This window comes from Cupressus sempervirens, chromosome 7 (assembly GCF_028749045.1).
Source record: "Cupressus sempervirens isolate cs-2001-9-10 chromosome 7, ASM2874904v1, whole genome shotgun sequence".
Taxonomy (NCBI): Eukaryota; Viridiplantae; Streptophyta; class Pinopsida; order Cupressales; family Cupressaceae; genus Cupressus; species Cupressus sempervirens.
The window spans coordinates 378,165,659-378,184,501 of NC_143124.1; the positions used below are offsets into that span (position 1 = coordinate 378,165,659).

The 18,843-nt window shown below is 32.0% G+C and overlaps 1 pseudogene; it reads right to left on the reverse strand.

The window, feature by feature from the left end:
• Nucleotides 1–10,126: 10,126 nt before the first annotated feature.
• On the reverse strand, nt 10,127–11,800 carry LOC149547040 (aldehyde oxidase GLOX pseudogene; annotated as a pseudogene).
• Nucleotides 11,801–18,843: the final 7,043 nt, after the last annotated feature.

The window sequence follows — 18,843 nt, forward strand, 5'->3', positions numbered from 1 at the left end:
AACAATGATTCCAAAATGGTCTCTTTCTAGAGGATGGCTATATTGATTCGACATGATCAGGTAGAGTGGACAACAGAGTGCATGTTAATGCCATTACAGGAGGGACAACAAAAGATTGAATATCCTCCTGATATTCAGAAGCTTAGAGTTAAACACTACATTCCACTAGGTAGACCACCAGATACGGGTATTAAGCACATCATTGAGTTAGAGGAGGGTGCTAAGCCCATCATGATTACATCTTATAAGCATCTAAAGAAGTTGAAGGATAAAATTGAAAAAACCATAAAGGGGTTACTTGCTATGGGCCACATTAGACCAAGTAAGTCTCCTTTCACTTGTTCAGTGGTGTTGGTGAAGAAGAAGGATGGGACATTAAGGATGTGCATTGATTATAGGGTGCTTAATAGGAAGCCAATTAAAAATAGGTACCCCATTACAAGGATTGATGAGTTGATAGATGAACTTCATGGAGCTTGCTTCTTCTCAAAAATAGATTTTCCCTTGATAGATTTGATGAGAAAGGGAGCTTTCTTGTGGAATCCTGAGGCACAACAGTGTTTTGAGAAATTTAAGGAGTTGATGACTTCCTGTCTAGTGTTAGTGTTACCAAATTTTAGAAAACCTTTTGAGCTACACTATGATTCTTTTGGAGAGGGCATTGGAGCAATGCTTATGCAGAAGAAGCACCCTATTACTTATGAGAGTAGGAAATTAAGAGGGCCAAAGCTGACCTTCAGCATATATGATAACGAGATGTTAGCTATTATACATGCTTTGGCTAAATTCAGGAAATATTTGGTAGTTAGCAAATTTTGTATCAAAACCAACCATAATATCCTAAAACACTTTTTAGGGTAGCAAGATCTCAATGATAGGCAGTAGAAGTGGGTGAGCAAGTTTCTATCTAATGATCTTGATATTACATATTTTAAAGGGACACAGAATGTAGTTGCTGATGATTTATCACATAGGCCCCATTTGAGCTTATTGACATACATATCGCAGGATTGGAGACACTTGATCCTTGTAGAATATGCAAAGGATGCATAGACCACCAGATTCATAGATGGAACTATTCAAGATAGTAGTTACACCCTTGTGAATCAGCCCATCATTTACAAAGGGTGAATATTTTTGGTTCCAGGCTCAACCATGAGGAGGATGGTTCTAAAATATTTTCATGTAATTCACCTATGGTAGGACATCCTGATTTCTACAAGACATACCAGCAAATTAGAGAGAACTTCACATGGAAAGGGCTCAAAGTAGAAGTACTTAAGTATATTAGGGAGTGTCTCACCTACCAGTAGAATAAGAAGGAACACTCCTATCTAGGTGGTTTACTTCAGCCACTTTTGATTCCTGATAGGAAGTGGGAGTGTTTATCTATGGACTTCATCATAGGACTGCCTAGAGCCCAAGATAGGGTCTGCATATATGTGGTTGTGGATCACCTTATGAAGTTTGCACACTTCTTTCCGATCACTACTACATACACTGCCACATAGGTGGTAGAGTTGTTCTTTAAGGAGATATTTAGACTACATGACTTACCTCAGAGCATTGTGAGTGACAGAGACAATAGGGTTATGAGCCATTTTTAGTAGGAGCTATTTAGGTTGTGTGCAATAGATCTCACTCTGAGTACTAGCCACCACCCTCAAACAAATGGTCAGAAAAAGATAGTGAATAAATGGGTGGAGGGATATCTCATAAATTATATAGTAGGGCAAAAAAAGGTATGGGTAAAATGGATTTATCTCTATGAGTATTTCTACAACACCACTTATCACATGTATATTCAGATGTCACTCTTTATGGCCCTGTATGGGTATGAAGCACCCAATTTTATAGATATACTTTTGAGTAACAGTAGAGTGCCCAATGCAGGTGATTTTTTGTAGGAGAGTCAAGACATTGTTAAGACTCTCAAGGATAATATAACCAAGGCATAGAATTCAGCAAAAGCAGTATGTAGACTAGAAGATGATAGAGTTGACTTTTGAGGTTGGAGATATGGTATATCTTATGTTGCAGCCTTACCATCAATCTACTCTCAAGAAGAGTGGTGCCGAGAAACTTAAGCCATAATACTATAGTCCATTCAGGATTATTAGGAAAATGGGAGAGGTAGCTTATGAGTTAGATTTGCCAGTAGAGAGCAAGGGACAAATTTTTTTTCATGTGTCACACTTCAAGAAGGCACTAGGGCATCATATTTTTCCTTCTACAATGTTCCCACCATCTGATGATGAGGGAAAATTAATATTGGTGCTAGAGGCTATCATTAATTTTAGGGAAAGGAACTTGAGGTAGTGCACTATAAGGGAGTATTTTGTGAAATGGAAGAACTTGCCAGTAGAGGATGCAACATGGGAGAATGAGGAGATTTTGCAGCATCTGGACTTGAAGTTGCTTGAGGACAAGCAATTTTAGGGAGGGCAAATTATAACGTCCCCATCATTTTAGCATCTCAGTGGAGTTCTTAGCCTTGACATTCTCTGAAGGCTAAGTGGAGAAATAAGGAGAAATTGATTAAATTAATTTCTTATAAAGTCATTAAATAAATTAAAATAAAAGGTGACTTTATATTTAATTAATTTAATTAATTAAGAGTGCATAAATTATTGGAAGGGGGAAACTTTAAGTAATTTAATTTTCTAGAAGCACAAATAATTATTGTATTGCAAGAGAGAAGCTTCTAGTGAGTGCATTAATTATTGGAAGGGGGGAACTTCTAGTAATTTAATTTCATACATTAATTATTGGAAAGGGAGAAACTTCTAGAGAATGCAATTATTAAATATTTTATTTCCTTCTAGAAGGGTGAAGGAAAAGTATAAATAGAGGTGAGAGCTTCATTGTTTATCATCCGATTATTGTATATAATTATTGTGAATTGTATTTGATATTAAGTTGGGAGAAGTAAATAAGGTTTCTGATTTTAGTTAGCCATTGGAGAATGTCAACTCTTGAGTGTTGCAACCATTTGAGGTGGTGAAATATCCATTGAATTTGGTATTCAGGAGAGCTTCAATTCAAGAGTTCTATTTGTGCTTAAATTGGAGAATAGATTTTGGGCTGTTACAATATGCATGCATGATGTTGCACTACAGTATCTTTGTTTGATTCATTTCCATTCTTTTGCATTACTATTATTAGGTTCCTCTTGTAACTATTACTTCACAAGGATATGATTTTTCTATGATATTTCAGAATCAAATTTTGGCATTATTGTAGTTATTATTATATGTCAATTGTTTTGCATTTCATATCTAGTTTCCATGTATTTGCATTGAAAATACCAAAAGAATTGCACTTGCATATTAGTTCCTTGTAAGAGGATATTACATTCTTATCAAAGCTTTCTTAAAAAGTGTTTGACAAAATGTCAAACAATTGAACTAGAGAAGATTTTGGTGTTTGAAGAAGTTATAACTTGTTGAGGTTATTACATTGGTATCAGAGCTTGCTTGCAAACTATTTGACAAAAATATCAAACAACTAAAGTAGAGAAGATTTTGGTGTTTGAAGAAGTTATAACTTGTTGGGGTTATTACAATAGCAATTGCCTAGAAGGCGTCAATTCAATTCTTACAATATTCTCATAATATGATTGAAAATAGTTATAAATAACATTAATCTCTGTAACCATTGTCTTACCTTTAACCAATTTTATACATTGATTGTATTATGCTTTCTAAGATGAAGCCCTCAATAATCTCATTTTTACTTACCTTCCACTTTAGTTCATCGTCAAATTTAAGGTATCTAATGAAAATTCTTTAGGAGATTATCAATTTTATTGAAACTAGTTCATCTTTGAATTTGATAATATTTCAACTATTAAAATTTAGAGAGCCCTAATTATCACGTTCAATCGTTAGATTTCTTTCCACTATAGTTTATGCAATAACAAAGAATGTGTCCTCCTATAGTGTCAATTAGTTTTAACCATTTCTTTGGCCTTTTATATTGCACCCTCAAACACTAATTTCAAAAGATTGTACTATTATTTGATCACATTTTTCCTCGATAAAGTTATTTCATTACAAATTTAAGCTACACAATGTAGATTATAATCCCATTGATTGCTAGTTTACATGCATATCATCTATAAATTACTATAATATAGTCTAATTTCATTGTATTAAAATTTGACAATCCTAATGATGAAATCAAGTTGAATTCAACATCTTTCCCTATTCAAAATAGAAACAATATATGGTTGATAATCAAAACTACAAATTTTTGTGTATCTCTGTACACATTCAAGTACACATGTCGATTCATATATGTCTATTTATTATGATGACATGTCTTATTTTCTATTATATGGTAAGAAAATCAATTCCTAGGTAGTTTAAATTTTGTCTCTTCTCCCATATGTAAAGAACAATTATTTCCTATAAATATTTTAATAAGACATAAATTTGTTAAAATGAGAATGAATATTTCAGAAACCTTTAATAAATCTAGACTTAAATTCCATAACAACACTTTGGGAAAATGATACTAATTGCAAAATGTATATTTCAAATGGTTTTGAAGGATGTCATGAAGTACCAAATAATTTGGTCAATGAGCTAATATTCTTTTAGAAGATTGAAATCTAGTATATATTATCATAGTCTCTTTTCAACCTATATTTTAAAGTCACTAACAAATATAGGTCACTAACTATAGTTTGTATAGTTACATTATGTAAAGTAAAATAATATTTATTCAAGTATTAGTTGTCACTCAACATGTGTTAATTTTGAGTGCAATAAAATTATGATCTTAACTACAAATTATTCTAATGTATTTTTTGTTCTATTGTAATTAAAATTGACATTCTTTACAATACAATTGGATAAAACTCAACCAATTTTCCTCTTCAAAATAAAACTTATATATGATTCATAGAATTTTTTTCAATTATGTGCGTGTGCACATCTAGACACTCAAGTGCACATGTTGATACACTCCAATTTCTCATAATGAACTATCTACTCTTATATTGCACTATAACAAAATCAATCCCTATATCTCTTACACTTAGTTTATTTTCTTGCACTAATTCTAACCAATCCTCTTTTAATTATCCTTCTCAAAATTTTTACTTTTTCAAACTTTCTTAGAAATATCCTTTCTCAAATTCTTAATAGTATTTAACAATTTTAAATTTGACTATTCCAATTTCATTAATTCATCATTCAATACATCTTTAAATCACAAGTCAAAATTTTATTCTCTTTCTTTACCCTTTCTCTTGGATTTCTTATTGTTCATTAAATAATTTATTTACACAAATGTATTACCTATACTAGTGGGAACTATTCTTGAAATGAAATAGATCTCCTTTAATATTTATGAATCTTCAATATTCCCATGAAAAATAAAAGTATTGATATCATTTTCTTGTACCCATATTTTCCAATACTACTTGTGATCTTTTCTCTCCCAAGAATTTAAAACTCTTCATTGGATCCTTTTCAATACTTACTTTTTCTTTTGCGATATGCTTTAAATCAAAATCTTCTTGTTTCAACAACCTTCAATTTTAAATGTTAATCACACTCTCTAGTTTTGGTGTATTCTCTTTGATGGCAACAAATATGGACAATTCTATTAAATTTGGAACTCCAAACTCAACATTCCTCCTTGAATCGTGGATGGGGATATCGTCTACCATGTGCTCTACCTTCTTTATTTTGACCATGGGCACATCAAACAATTTGGTTTCTATTTTTATCTCAACTATCTATGAAAACATATTTCTTTCAAACTTTTTAGAGACCCTTGATTTCTTTTGACTACTTTACAGAAGACATCTAAATTTTCCCTCAATTTTCTTCTTCCATAGTTCTTCAAACTAGATAATTTATTCAAAATGCCTCTAGAATAATCCAATTCCCATGCTCTTGTCTTTGGCAGGTCCCAATCTTGATGCTTTGATACCATTTCTATAATCTAAAACATGGATCAAATTAAGACAAAACAAAGAAAATAGAGAAAAAAAATTCTTAACACACAAACGCTATTTGATTTTTATTCATATTAGAAATCTTTTAAATAATTCCTTAGTTAAAAGAAATTTTACAATCATTGTTGGCTATGACACAAACAACTCAAATACCATGGACATAATTCTGTCTAAGAAATGTGTTCTCTAAAAGTAGGTACTGAATAGAGGATTTTTTCCTTCATGCATTTGTTATATAAAATCAACAATTACATTTTCTGGTTATCAATTCAAACTAGCTAACTAATTACAAAAACCAATGGTAACATGCAATCTAAAATTATAAGCAATGACCAAAGTAACTATGCATGTTGAAGCCTACATATTACAATGGTGATCAACACATTAACATTGAATGCATGGCGTTGAAGATTAGTTGAAGCATCAACTTTGTCAATAGGGTGGGGGTAGTTGATGTTGTGTGATAGTTTGGAAAATAGATTTAATGTAGACATCATATTAAGAAACTACTTGGCAATGAAAAAATATACTTTTAAATATTTAATCAAAGATCCATGGCATAGTGATTTAATGGATTTTCAAGAAAATGGTTTGTGTAATAATACATAGACATTTTGTATAAGCTTAATTTAATACAAATAGGCATGAGTGGCTATTGAGTCCATGCCTTATACAATCTTTTTATTTTTTGGTAAGATTATATTAAGACACTCTCGTTATTGTATAGGTGACTAGAGGAAGCATGAATTGAGATGTGTGGGTATATCTTCTATGTTCTATTACATAAAGAGCCTCATTTTAAAATTCCCACCATTTTCTTAGTTGATTCTACTCCAAAGGTCATATTTTATATTTAATATAAATTTTGGATTTTTGTAATCATAGTGTAGACCTATTGTTTTAACCTTACAATCATATTGTAATGCATTGCTTCTACATTTAACTTTATGTTGTGTAATTTTGAAGATTACATATATTAATACAATCTTTTACTTCTCATGCTTAAATTCATCAAATAAAATGTTGCTAAGGCCTCTGTCTTTATTTTTATTGATTATATTGTTAGTAAGATGAAAATCCCCTATAACTAAGAACGAGAGCTCTAGGAGAGCTTGAGTCCCTTCGTTGAGCAACGGTTTGAAGTTATGGGAGTAGGTGGTAGTTGTCATTGTACAACACATACTGTGAGGTGTTAACAACTCAATTTACAATAGTGGTGCTAATGCCAAGAACTTGAATAATATTAATTTATAAGAATTTATAAATGGAATAGGATTTGAGAAGTGTTTTAGATTATTATATTGTGGTGATATTCAATGGGTCAAGCATGAGGCTTACATTCGAGCACCGTATGAAGATTTCTTTGAATTTGAATTGGTGTGAGTTAACTTTTCCTTTAACTAGATATAATTTCCTATAATAATTAAACTAGAATGTTGTTCATTATTTTGAATTCAATTAAGAATAAATCATTTATTGCTTTCTCAAGTAATTTTTTAATTTAGAAACTAAATAAATAGCATGGTCAAATCATTAATAATATTTATAAAAGATGAAGAATACAAGAACAATATAATAAGACAAAAAATATGAAAAATATCATGTTAACAATATTTAGGAAGAAAAATAATAAATATATGAAATTTTTTTTATATTTTATCTCAATTATTTTTATTTTTCAAATTTAAAAATTAAAATGGTATATAAATAAATTCAAAACTTACTAATAATTTATTTACAATTTAAAAATAGTAAAAGAATCTAATGGTGAAGTTGAAAGGCTCACAATGAGCCCCCAACATCTAAAAGAGATGAGGGTTGAACCTTCCAAAAAAGATTGAAAATAATATTTTTACGTTAAAATAAAACTAGTAGCTCATTGATTTTTACTTCATTTTAAATTATTTTTACTTACTCTTGTACAAAATTATTCATCTTAATTATGAAAGAAAAACTAAATAGTTACTACAATTTGAATTATCAAAATAATTTCTTTATTGTTTATCATAAATAATTTAGATTATATATTTTTATTACTTGTCATAAGAAACTTAATAATATATTATACTTTGAAATTGACCTACAAATCCTTATGTTGTATAATGGAAAAAATTATATATTTATTAACAATTACAACTAACAATATTAATTAAAAGTTTGATAGAACTTAGTATACTAATATTATCACTGAGATAATATATTTAGAACCATTGCGTTTCTAAATAAGAGTGTGTTTACCCACCCCCAAAATGTGGGCAAGACTTTTACAATTAAAAAACAAGTTTGAATTAAAAGTCAAGGAAGACAAATGAATGGGCCATTTTAGAAGAATAAAAAAATTAGAACTTTTTCCAAACATTTTCAAATTAGTATATAAAGCATATTGAGCACACAGATAGATGAAAAGAGTTGCGGATTTGAAAAGGAGTTAAAAAACAGTGGAGGGGCCAGACTTGCTTTAGTATTCCCTGATTCTTTTGTTCAAATTGGGGATGAATGAAATTTTACACACTACCTGTATTTATGCGAGTGGCTTAACCGACACACTCGAACCATTGACTAATAGTGGTTAGGAGTAGGCTCAACCACTCTTAACCAATACCATAAGACCAATGCATAACAGTGGCCCCAAGCTATTAGCTAAGAGTGGCTAGGCCCACTCCTACCCAATATTAGTCAATGGTTCCAGTGTGTCGGTTAAGCTTGGTTGTATTTATGTTCTATTGCAAATTTCATCTTGAAAATTGGCCAAGTGAGGAACAATCTCTTGCTTCTCCATTCGTTGTCGTTTCTAGAAAATGACCACCGTTACTTGTGAAGTATTTGGATTCCAACTGGTTGCTGAAAGTTCTGGCAGAATCCACCAACACTAGACATCACACAAAGCATCATAGGTTATGACGGTGCCAAAATACATAATAATACTGCCATTATCAGAGACATTTAGCTAGAAAACTATGACTTGTTGTGTTCATAGTATGTACAAGCTGATGCCAACAAGGGACAACTTAATCATCACAAACTAAGTCTTGATTCCTAAACTAAAAGTCTTAAAAAATCAAAATTGATTTAGTGTGTGATGTTTAAGGGTGATCATGCAAGAGAGGAGCAGTTGAAAAAAGACCGAAACTTTTTCAAAAATTAAGAAGATATTATATTTTTAATATTTTTTTAATTAAAAAACAAATACACCCCTAGGAAAATACAAGCTTGGCAATCCAAAAGAAGAATTAACGACTAAAAAATTAATTTATTTTAAAATTAGAAATACATGGTTATAAAAATTAATTTAGTGAAACAAGGATTAGTTCCCTATTGATGCAGGGAGTTTGGAGAGTCATAACTTTTGACTTGAATATGAGTTTTCTTAGATTTTTCTAGGTTTTTTTAAAAATATATAGTTGAGGTGGATTCCAGCTAAGCTAGCTTTGTTGGGGTTGTTTCGACTATTTTTTTGAGAGCCAGATATTCCATCTTGACCTCCGAATTTCACTTTTAAATAGCTTAGGTGTTTTTTTGATTTTTTGGGTTTGTAATAACTTTGAAATTTCTTTCTAAATTTTGGAGATTAGTTGGCAATTCACCTTTTTAGATTAAAGGGTAGATTTAGGAATCTTCAAAATTGCTTTCCGGGGTTTTTAAGAACTTATCAAAAATGGCATATTTCTCTTGTTGTCGAAATCTGCCAAATTTCTGAAATTTCCTATTTTTTGTATTAGTGTTATTTAATAGAATTTGAGAACCATATAGAAGCAATTTTTGGAAGGAATGATGAATTGAAAGTTTTTGAATTCTATATTCTGTTATGGAATTATTAATTTCTATGTGAGTTGAAATTGACCTGCTGCATCAACCCACCTTTTTACAATTACAGATATATGTTCGTTGTGGTAAAATATGCAAAACATGTAAGATGCCAAATTGAAATATAAAAGTATACGTGGTATATTAATGTATTCAGATGTATTCGAAATCAAGCACGCCATGCAGAGAGGAATTGTGGAAGCCTCATGAAGCACATTCACAGAAAGAATCGACATGCTTCATCATTTGTTTTATTAAAAGGTTGCCATACATGTTATCTTTGCATTATGCGCAGCTGCACTGTTATTAGAGAATGGAATACCACATTCTATTCGGTGCATGGTGGCAATTCTAGGAGAAGTGGAGCCACTGGCCAGCGCTCGGGATCTCGCCGTTGACGACGAAGAACATGTAGTACCCGGGAGGAGCAGCGACGGCCGATGGGGGAGCGGTGACCGTGAAGGAATAGACGGTGTTGGAGTTTGGGGCGGCGAGGGGTGTGGATGTGGAGAGGGAGAGCATCCTCTGGCTCATGGAGGTGGTATGGGTCGTGAAGGGCGGGGCGTAGACGTTGAACTTTACCACGTTGCTGCTGGTGAGACCGTAGGCGACGGAGAAGGTGACGGTGAAGGTGGCGCCGTAGGCGACGTTGGGTGCAGGGGCAGAGACCGTGATGATCTTGGGGCGGAGGACGGCGTAGACGCTCTCCAGATAGTAAGGGCTGTAGGCGTCCAACCGGAGCTCCGTGGGGAATTGCGTTCCGGTGAATTTGTAATCGAAGTGGGGGTTGGAGCCACCGGCCATAACTCTGCCATCAGGCAGGACATTGGCAGTGGAGTGGTACATTCGGGCAATAGCGGTAGCCGCGAGAACGTACCAGCGCTTCTGGGTGGCAGGGAGGCTGTGTCTGTAGAGGTAGGGCGTGAAGACGGGTGTGTCGGCCATCTCCCACCCGGCCACACCCCTCGCCGCTCCGTTGATGATGAGAATCTCACCGTTGGGGAGAATGAGCATGTCCGACATGGTCCTTGGCCCGGGCATGTCCTCCATGCTCCACGAGGGGTTGGCGTCCGAGATGACCATTCTTCCACAGCTGCGCAGGGCGGCCGTGAAGTTGCCGGCCTTGGCGGCGGCGTAGCCATCGTCGGGGCAGCCACCGCAGACGAGGATTTCCACCTTGGTAAACCCATCGGAGGCCGAGAGCGGCAGCATCACGGAGGACCCCGTGGAAGGGTAGTTCCGCGGGCCGTCGCCGGGCATCGTGGGGAATGTCTTCAGCACGACGTTGTTCTTGTAGTCGAGGAGAATGGAGTCCTTGTTGGCGAAGATGAAGAGGTTGCCGTCGGAGGAGAGGTGGAGGATGGGATATAGGTTGTTCTCCACTGAGGAGCTGGTTCGGGTCTGGGTGAGGAAGGGCAGGTTGTAAGTTCCCTCCCCGGCCTTCCTGGGAACGAACTCGTAGTTAAACACGCCCGTGCCCCCGACGACGATGATGCGGTTGTCGGGAAGGATCTGGTTGGCGGCGTACCAGCGGTTGTTGAGAAGCTTGACAGGCGTAGAGTTATCCCAGTCGCAGGAGGCGTCGGAGCAAGGAACAAAGTAGCGGATATCTGTTGCTCCGTCCCGCCACCCGCCAGTCTGAACGAGGGTACCGTTGGCAGCGAAAGCAGCAGAGGAGCACCAGGTGTCAGTGAAGATCATGAGCGGCCTGATGGTGTTGGTGGCGATGTTGTACTCGATGGAGTGAGCATAGCAGTCGTGGGTCAGGTACTGGTCCTGCGGATTGTCACGGCACGTCCCATTCGCTAGCAGCAGCTGCGAGGGCCCGAAGTTGGTCCTGTCGAACATGACCACCGTGTTCTTGTACGTGGTGACCATGTGCATGGCCGACACCCCGCCCTTCTCTACCAGAAGATTCCATCTCCCCACCTTCACTGCCAGTTGCCCGGCTGCGCTCCAGACCCATATGCTCAACACCACGAGCGTCGCAGCCCAGACACACCCAATTCCATTCCCCAGCGACATTCTCACTACTTATATCTTTATCTCTCTCTTTCTCTTTCAAGCGCCACATTGATGATGAAAGCCTCATGGTTTGATTGGCATTTATAGGCTTCTCCTTCTTGCCGTTCTGCACATTGGAGGTCAATTGAAATAGGATGGGATCGATAGACCCGCCTGGCTTATCCCGTGTCAAGAACAGTAACAGCCTCGCTTTTGATTTCTGGTTGCGTTTGCAGACTACATTAGCCCTGTAAACTTCTCGGCCCGCGCAGCATTTGAACACCTTGTACTTTGATTACTCATCTCCTCCGCAAGTGAAGCGCAACGTGCTGCTATCTTCTCCACCAACTGCAGATCGCGATAATGGTCAACCTCACCATCTACCTGCTCTGCAAGCTGATTAAAATCCGAGATAAACACACAAATGCTTCCATTATTATAATGTCTCTCTTTCGACCATCTCTCATCCTACATCTGATTTTTAAAGGATATTCCGAACCCAATAAATGAACGTGTTTTTCTCTCACTCAATTCCAAAGAAGGCAGCGTACGACAAGCAATTAAATGACAGTATTCTCATTAAGCTTGAGTCTAATGATGTAGCGTCACCACGACGTCATTTCGAGCAACACCTCTTTCGAGCAGAGGACTTTTGGAAATGTATTATAATTGTCCTTCCTCGTCCTTTATAAATAGAGTCATTGCGTCCGGTTATGTGGAAAGCAAGTCAACCCATTCTTACCTATGCGGTAGGGGCAAGGTCAGAAGGGGGATAGTCGCTATCTTGTCAGTTATTTAGATAATTTATAATGGGATACTTTTATCTGGTTACTTATTTAGATAACTTATAAGTCATGTATTTACATAATTTATAAGCCAGTTATTTATTTAGATAATTTATAAGTCAGTTACTTATTTAGATAACTTATAAGTCAGTCATTTAGATAATTTATCTAGGAGATTCTTTTATAGAGAAAAAATTAAGTTCTCTTTTGTAAGTTGTCTAAATAATTGGCTAGATAACCACAAGCTATTCTTAAATATTATCTATTAAGGAAAAAATTAAGTTTAGAAAAAGTAAGTCAATTTCAACTATTTAATATTTTTACTTAGAAATAAAGTCTTAGTGTAATGATGTTTTAGTTGTCCAAGTTAGAAGACGTTGGTTAAGTACAGTAGAGAAGTGTGTTTTTATAATGTTTACATAAAATAATTTCAAAACTATTTCAAATAACAATTTCAAACATTAATTGAAAACATTGTCTTACCTTTAAGCAATTTTAAATCTCAAATTATGCTTTCATACATCAATCCTTAAATGATTTCATTTTTAATGTTACTTTATAATCTAGCTCATTGTAAAATTTAATGCATCCAATGTAGATTCTTTAGGAGATTATTAATTTTATTTAGTTCATCTCATTCACAACACATAGATAATGATACTTCAACTATTCAAATATTCAAAATGCTAATTGTGACTTTCAATAATTAGATTTCTCCCACCTAGAGTCAATGCAATAAAAAAGAATGTGTCCTCCTATAGTTTTGATTATTTTAAACTAGTTTTTTCCTCTTCATATTCCATCCTCCAAAACTATTTTCAAAAGATTGCACTATTAATCACAATTTTTCATGAAAAAGTTATTTCATTACAAATTTAAGTTGCACTTTGTAGATTAAAACTTGATTGACTGTTAATTTACACAAGTATAATTTACTATTGAATTAAAAATTATTGTAATATATTTTGATTTTTATTGTAATAAAGTTTGATAATCTTTATGAAGTAGAACTCAACACATTTCCTATTTAAAATATTATGATAGATAAGATCACAACTATACATTTGTGTGTATTTGTGCACATTCAAGTACACATGTTGATGTATATAGGTCTATTTATTATAATGAGTATCTTATTTTCCATTACATTATAATAAAGTCAATCCCTAGGTCTTTTATATTGAAACTCTTTTCCCATGTGTAAAGGATGAATATTTGAATTCACATGAGTATTTTAATCAAACATTTATTTTTAAAAGTGAGAATGAATATTTCAAATTTTCAATAAATCCAGAGTTAAATTCCAAGATTGCACTTTGGACAAAGGATAATAATTAGAAAAGGTATCTAGACTTATATTTACTCACCTTGTCTATGTGTAAAAAATGTATATTTGCATTCATACAAATATTTTTAGTATAGATATATTTTTAGGAAGAAATAATTAATATTTCAAGAACTCAAATAAGTCCTAGCTTAAATTTCATGATAGTACATTTTTTATTAGGATAAAAATAGGGTTTGAAGGGACATGAAAGTCTTTACAAAAAGATTTTAAGGAGGACTTGAACCCCAACCAATTAGACAGGAAGAAACACTACAAAACAATAGCTAGAAACCAATAAAAAGTTAGTAGCTTAGAGACATAGATTGTATAATGAACCAAATACCTAGATTAAGATAAAAGACTAATTTTCAAGACACAAAGGAAGAAACACTACAAAACAATGGCTAGAAACCAATAAAAAGTTAGTAGCTTAGAGACATAGATCGTATAATGAACCAACTACCCAGATTAAGATAAAAGACTAAGTTTCAAGACACAAGAATATCCAGGCTCCCTAATTATCAAGTTATGTTGGGTTTGCAAGCAATTCATGATAGAATATTGGACAAAGAAAAATATGCACAAAAGGTGTATATCAAATGGCGGTCAAAGATGTAGTAAAGTAATGAAATATTAAATTGGAAAATAAAAATGCTTTTAGAAATAAAATTCTAGTAAAATTTATTCTAGCTTCTTTTTAATTTGCATTTATTTGTATGATTACTTATTTCAATAGAAAAACACATTCGAATGATTATCATAATTACATGTTACATTTTATTAATGTGTAGTAACATGACAATAAATTGTATGGTCAATGCAATTTTGGACTCATTTTCTTATCTTTTGTACTTATCTCATTACCATGAATACTATTGTACTTAACAAATCTTTTCTTGTTTGTGTCTATGCATATTCTACTATGAGTTTCATGTTTGGTATGTATACTATAACCTTTGATGCATATAATTTTAACACTTATATTAACCTTAGAATTTAATAGTGTTGAGTATATTCTAATGTGTGAGCTCAATTTGCACAACATGAAATTGACACATAAGTTTCTTAAAAACCAAATTCATATATTTTTTACTCTTTCCCTTTTAGTCCACTGAGAGGAAATTTTGCACACATTTACTTTTATTTTTACATGTAATAGAATTTAAATGTATTTACTAGCACTTGTACCTAGAAGGCCCAAGAGTTTCATTGATTGTTGATCCACTGTATTGAGATCATTTGATAGAGTTTCATGGATTGTTGATCCACTGTATTGAGATCACTTGATATAATTTACAATATCATGAGGGTATGGCTATTCTACAGACCAATGCATCCAAAAAGAAATAATAATAAACCAATGCACTAACATGCATGTATAATTTAACTTATGTATCTTCTACTTTTTCAAACACTAAAAAAAGTGTAGTCATTAGATACAATCCTATTCACATCTCTTAAGTCTTTTGAATTTTGAATATATAGACAATGTTATGTAAAAGACATTTTCCCTCATACACCACTATGCTTGTTGACATATTCTGCTACATACAAATGAAATTTGAGTACTAGCTAGCAATAAGGAAGACTTTAGTGAGGCTGATGCTTTCACACATTTTGAACATTATTTTAATATTTTTTTGATAGGGTTATTTTGAATGATTTATTTTGTTTAACATTTAATCAATCAAAAAAATTCAAAAGAAAAATTAAACTCTTACTATTTATCATACATTAAAATGCAACAATTAAATTTTTACCACGTCTTCTAATATGTATTATAAAAAAAATTTCAATTTTTTAAATGCACATTTTTGCAACAAATTTAAAATAAAGTTGACAAACATTAAAATATATTGATCTAAGTTAAAAAAATAAAATCTTCTAAAATAAAATATTTTTCAAACAATTTCTTTGATGCATATTTTTCAATAAATTTAAAATAAATTTGAATTTTTTTTTTTTAGTATATCTTCCTTTAAGCATAAAATAGATGAATACTAAATTATATATATGTATCTCATTTATTTTAGGTTTTGTGTCTTTTGAATAATATTTAAGAATTTTAATAATGTTTGGACAACTTATTGAGTAAATATTTTTAATTTGAATATTGTGAATTCCATTTTAGAATGTTTGAACAATTGTTCAAACATTAAATTAATTTATGCATAAAAAATATTTCAATAAAATACTTAGCAATATAATATGAGAAAAATGGTGGCATTTCCTTCCACTTTTCAAAAATTATTGCATAAAAGTTAAATAAAAATAATATGTAAACAATAATCTAAATCAAAATACTATTGTAAATCTAAATATTATTCAAAATCTAAATAGTAATCTAAACTAAAAGACTATTATAAATGAAAATAGTAATGTAAATCTAACAAATAATATAAATATATCTACTTTTATATATCAAAATACCAATCTAAATAAAATAAAATCGTAATAAGGCAAGAGCCTACAACATAACGGTAAATTGTGAGCCTCTTATCGAAGAGGTCTTGAGTTTGAATCAATTCACACTTAATAAATAATGATAATAATTAATCACAACACATAATAATTAATCTTGGCTTTAGCCTCTTACCAATAAAAAAAAATCATAATCCAAAATAAATTTTAAAAATCTAAGAAGAAACTTACTTTTGTATTTGATGTGACTCTTGAATCATGATCTCAAAATATGCAATTTTCTTCTCTTCTTCAGCAACCTGTAATCTTTCACAAAAAATCTATAGTCTACTCACTGTCTCTCTTTTCTATCCTACTCAAACTCTCCAAAAAAAATTCTAATCTCTATTGTACTATCTGTAAATGCACTCTTCTTTGCAACATAAGAATGAAATGGAAACATTCTTATATAATCAGTGAAACTAACTCTTCCTCTCCCCCACAAAAACTTTTTGTCTCCTACGCCATGTAATATTTTGCATGGCATATTCATTTATTAAAAATTGAATAGCCAATAAAATAAAATGCATTAAATAAACATAAACAATCTTGGAAAAAGTGGAAACAAAATGACACATGCATGAAGGAGGGAATGTGAATGGGAAACAAAATAAAAACCATGGCAGTGCCATGTACACCCACCATCACTACATGCACACACCACCTTGGTAGAACTATCAAGATTGACAGTGATAGTAACTACTGCCACTGACATATGTCAGTGGCGACAGTTACTTTTATTGTCAGTAGTGACAATCTGTCATCACCCACGACATGCAAGGTATAACCCCTACAGTCGCTGTGGGTTTCAATAATTTGAATATTGTTTTTAATTTTTTTTTTAAAAAATTTAATTTTAATTTAATTATATATATATATACACACACACACACACACACACACATTTTTCATTAAATATTAATATTTTTATTATTAAATTATTTTATAGGTGGCCTAAATTGTACTATTAATTTTTTTTATTAGTTTTATTTCTTATTTTAAGTAATTTTTGAAGGCCTATTATTTTGGGCCCTATTAATCCAGGCATGCCGTTTGGCTTTCTAATATTTGACCACCTATTATTTCTACTTTACTTTAAATTCATTTAGATTTGTGTTATTTGAGTGAGCTATTATTTCATGAATGTTTTTGGTATTTTATGATTTAAAAGTTTGTAACTGCTCCCAATTCTTTTTTATCGATGAAGAACTTTTTTTGGCATAATCTTGTGGTGGGCATTTGTACTTCCATTGTATAGAATGTCTCTTGACATACAAAGACCTTGCATAATCATAAACACTCACTTGGACAAAATGAGTATTATTAAATATTAAATAGATAATTAAATATTTTAAAATTTTATTGATAAAATCAATTAAACACATAAATATGATATATATTCTTTTAAATTATATTTTTATTTTAGATAAAAATTGAATACATAATACTTTTGATGTTACAAAATGATTTTTTTATTAATGCTAATACAAGGATATTTAATAATGAGAATATTAATTATATCTTTTAATATATTTGAACTTATAGAAATTTGATTGCTTTTGAAGTTCATAATTATTAAATATAAAATGTAGGCTAATATAATAAAAAGAAAACATTTCATTGTTTAATATTATTTAATAAAATAAAACTTATTATATTGTATTTATCTTTTAATAGATCTATGAAAGTGTTATTTGAATGTTGAATAAATTGTTTTTCCTAATTTCATAAACAATCAAACTCTTCCACTCTGAATAAAAAAACAAAATTTTACTTATACCTTTTATTATATTGATTCTTAGAATGCTTCATAATTTTTGTGAGGTGATTATGTGATTATGCATACAAAAATAAATCCAAGGGTTGAGGGAATTTTTTGAGCTTTTTTTGGTTTTAAGATTCATTATGGCCTTTTCTATGAAAATTTTAATGACAAAAAATTAAAGAGATATCTCACTGTTTCTACTTACTGATAATGTTTAAAGAGATGTGATATCTAACTCTTCTTTATTACCAAATTTTTGAAAAGGAGGATTACATTTGAATATTTATGGAAGAGAAGAGGAGGGTCTACGTACCTTTAAGAACATAGAAAAACTTTAGCAGATGGTGTTGGTTATTGTATCAGATTCTGTAAAAAATATGCAATCTTAACTAATTTTAAAATAACTATATTTTGATTATTTTAGATGGTGTCCATTGCCATATCAGATTCTATAAAAAAAATGTAATCTTAGCTAAATTTAAATAACTATATTTTGATTATTTTAGACTATTAACTAAGAGTTTAGAATGAAAATCTAAGTTTAAATATATATACTATTAATTTGCGATGTAAATCCTATAGAAAAAATCTAAAAGAAGATAAGAATTACCTTGTGCATAGGTCGATCTAGGTAGAATAGAGGAAGCAAGGTTTAAAAACTACAATACTGATGCATTCTCTTCATTACCTCAAATTTATTTCTCGAAATCCCTCCAATTGTATTGAT